The sequence below is a fragment of the Triticum urartu genome, chromosome 6, assembly GCF_003073215.2.
Source record: "Triticum urartu cultivar G1812 chromosome 6, Tu2.1, whole genome shotgun sequence".
NCBI classification, from domain to species: domain Eukaryota; kingdom Viridiplantae; phylum Streptophyta; class Magnoliopsida; order Poales; family Poaceae; genus Triticum; species Triticum urartu.
Window position 1 is genome coordinate 290,729,708 of NC_053027.1, and position 4,162 is coordinate 290,733,869.

Sequence of the window (4,162 nt, forward strand, 5' to 3'; positions counted from 1 at the left end):
GCCGGAGGGGGGAATCATCTCCGGTGGCCATCTTCATCATCCCGGCGGCAAACCACGATGAGGAGGGAGTAGTCCACCCTCGGGGCTGAGGGTTTGTACCAGTAGATATGTTTTTAATCTCTCTCTCTCTCACGTGTTCTTGAGATGTCATGATCTTGATGTATCACGGGCTTTGTTAATATAGTAGGATCATATGGTGTTTTCCCCTCTCTATCTTGTTGTGATGAATTGAGTTTTTCCCTTTGAGATTTCGTTATTATCGGATTGAATACTTTTATGGATTTGATAGCACTTGATATATGTCTTGCATATGAATACTCATGGTGACAATGGGGTACATATTGATTCACTTGATATGTGTTTTGGCATTCAACTCGCGGATTCACACGGTGACATTGGGGTAGTCTATGCATAGGGGTTGATGCACGTTCTCGTATTCTGTTTCTCTGGTAGAAATCTTGGGGCACTCTTTCAAGTTCTTTGTGTTGGATTGAATATTATGAATCTGAATTTGCTTTGGTGTTATTTTAGTATGAACTCTTGGTTAGACCGATCAGAAAGAATAGCTTCGTGTTATTTTAGTATGAACTCTAGGATAGATTGATCGAAAAGAATAGCTTTGAGGTGGTTTCGTACCCTACAAACAATTCCATCTTATGTTCTCCACTAGATAGGAACTTTGGAGTGATTCTTCGTTGCATGTTGAGGGACGGTTATATGATCCAATTATATTAACATTGTTGAGAGATTGCACTAGCGAAAGTACGGACCCTAGACCTCATTTTCAAGCATTGCAATACCGTTTTTGTGCCCGTTTACTATTAGCTACCTTGCTGTTTTTATTTATTCAGATTATAAAAATATATTTCTACCATCCATATTACACATTTATCACCATCTCTTTGCTAAACTAGTGCATCAACACAATTTGCCATTATATTGGGTGTGTTGTGGACACAAGAGATTTCTTGTATTTGGTTGCAGGGTCATTTGATAAAGACCATCTTCATCCTATGCCTCCCATGGATTGATAAACCTTAGGTCATCCACTTGAGGGAAAATTGCTACTGTCCTACAGAACTTTCTGCTTGGAGGCCCAACACGTGTCTACAAGAATAAAGTTGTGTAGTAGACATCGGAAGCCCATCATTGGAATATACAAGACAAGTTATAGAATAAAAATTCCCACTAGTTATATGAAAGTGAAAGCATAGGAGACACTCTATATGAAAAACATGGTGCTACTTTGAAGCACAAGTGTGGAAAGGATAGTAGCATTGCCCCTTCTCTCATTTTATCATTTTTTCATTTTTTCTTGGGCTCTTTTTGACCTTTTTGTGCGGAGTCTCATCCTGACTTGTGGGGAATCATAGCCTCCATCATCCTTTCCTCACTTGGGATAATGCTCTAATAATAAATATGATGATCATCACACTTCTATTTACTTACAACTCAAAAAATTTCAACTCGATACTAGAAAAATATTGACTCTATATGATCTCTCTGGCGGTGTACCAACGTATGCAATGATCTAGCCTAACATGTATAAAAAATGATGAACGGTGGCTGATCCACAAATACTATGTTAGCTATATGATAATGATGATGTGTGTCATAAAAACGGAACGGTGGAAGTTGCATGGCAATATATCTCGGAATGGTTATGGAAATACCATAATAGGTAGGTATGGTGGTTGTTTTGAGGAAGATATAAGAAGGCTTATGTGTGACAGAGTGTATCAAATCATGGGGTTTGGATGCACTGGCGAAGTTTGCACCACATCTCAAGGTGAGAAAGGGCAATGCATGGTAACGAAGAGGCTAGCAAATTGCGGAATGGTGAGAGTGGGTATAATCCATGGACTCACATTAGTCACAAATAACTCACATACTTATTGCAAAAGGTTATTAGCCCTCGAAGCAAAGTACTACTATGCATGCCCCTAGGGGGATAGATTGGTAGGAAAGGACCATCGCTCATCCTGGCCGCCACTAATAAGGAAGACAATCAATAATAAATCATGCTCCAACTTCATAGCATAACGAGAGAGTATACGTGCATGCTTTGGGAATCACAGACCTTAGCACCAATATTCTTACTAAACCGCAATTACTCACTAGCACATCCCACATATTACCACCTTTATATCGCAAAACTATTGCCAGGAATCAAACTTATCATATTCAGTGATCTACATGAAAGTTTTTATTATATTCCTCTTGAATACTTATCATATTACGACCAAATTCATAACTTGTACTGATTGCCATTACTATTATCAACTCTCAAAAATATATAAGTGGAGTATGAGAGTGCAACTATTTAATTAAAATATAACCACTGTAGTGCTCTAAAAAATATAAGTGAAGCACTAGAGCAACTGCCTAGCTCAAAAGATATAAGTGAAGCACATAGAGTATTCTAACAAATCACGAATAATGTGTGTCCCTCTCAAAAAGGTTTGTTCAACAAAGATGATTGTGGCAAAATAAAAATAAGAAAAAGCAAAGACTCATATAATACATGACACTCCAAGAAAAACTCATATCATGTGATGAATACAAATATAGCTCCAATTAATAATACCGATAGTTGGTAGAAGAAAGAGGGGATACCTTCTGGGGCATCCCCAAGCTTAGGTGCTTGGCAGTCCTTGAATATTATCTTGGGTTACCTCGAGCATCCCCAAGCTTAGACTCTTGCCACTCCTTACTCCTTCATCCATCGTGATCTCACTCAAGACTTGAAAACTTTAGCACATAAAACTTAACAGAAAACTCATGAGATCCATTAGTATAAAAAGAAAATCACCACTTTAGGTACTTTTGTAAACCCATTCATATTTTATTATTGCATTATACCTAGTGTATTCTAACTTCACCATGTCTTATACCCCCCGATACAATCCATACATGCATCAAAACAAGCAAACAACGCAACGAAAACAGAATTTGTCAAAAACATAACAGTCTGTAATAATTCGTACAATGATCATGCTTATGTAACTCCAAAAATTCTGAAAAATTAGGAAAATGTGGGAATTTTGTATATCAACCATTTTTTAAAAATTAATAATTTTATCAGGCTCCAGCAAATCTCAACAATTCTGCTACAGGACACAAAAGTTTATTTTTTCTCACAGAATCAAAGAAACTATCATCCAAATCATCCCAAAGGATTTACTTGGCACAAACACTAATTTGAAAACAAAAACACAACCATAACAGTAGCATAATTGTGTGAACACCAAAAAGAGGAAACAATAACTATTGAGTTGTCTCCCAACAAGCTCTTTCTTTATAGCCATTAAGATAGGCTTGAGATTTTATTGATGCTCACATGAATGATAAAAAATGAAACACAAGGAGAGAATCATGTAGCATGTGAAAAACACATTTAAATCTAACATACTTCCTATGCATAGGCATTTCATAAGCAAACAAATTACCAAGACAAGAAATTTCTAGCATATGCAAGGAAGAAGAATAAAACATTGACAATTTCAACACAACTAGATGTAATTTAGTAATATGAAAATTTCTACAACCATATTTTCCTCTCTCATAATAATTACATGTAGGATCATAATAAAATTCAACAATATAGCTATCATATAAATTTTTCTCTTCGTGATGCAAATGCATAAAAGTTTTATAATCTTCCAAGATAGTGAGATTAACATCAACTAAAGTCATGACCTCTCCAAACCCACTTTTATCAACAATTTCATAAGATTGAACAATCTCCAAATATGTGGGATTCTTTTTACCAAAAGTTGACACTCTTCCAAACCCACTTTCAATATTATTGCAAACATTATTATCAATAGCATATTCATCATGAGGCATAAATATTTTTTCAAGATCATAAGAAGCATCATCACCCCAATCATGATCATTGCAACAAGTAGTGGATATAACAGAATTATCATCCCCAAGCTCGTAGTTTTGCATGTAGCATAATTGACATTAATAGAATTTATAATAACATCATTGCAATCATGCTTTTCATTGAATGAGCTATCATGAACCAATTTATAAATTTTTTCGTTTAACACTTCATCGCAATTTTTAGATTCATGATTTTCAAGAAAAACTTCAAAAATATAATCAAGTGCACTCAATTCAGTAGCAATTGGTTAATCATAATTTCATTTTTTTG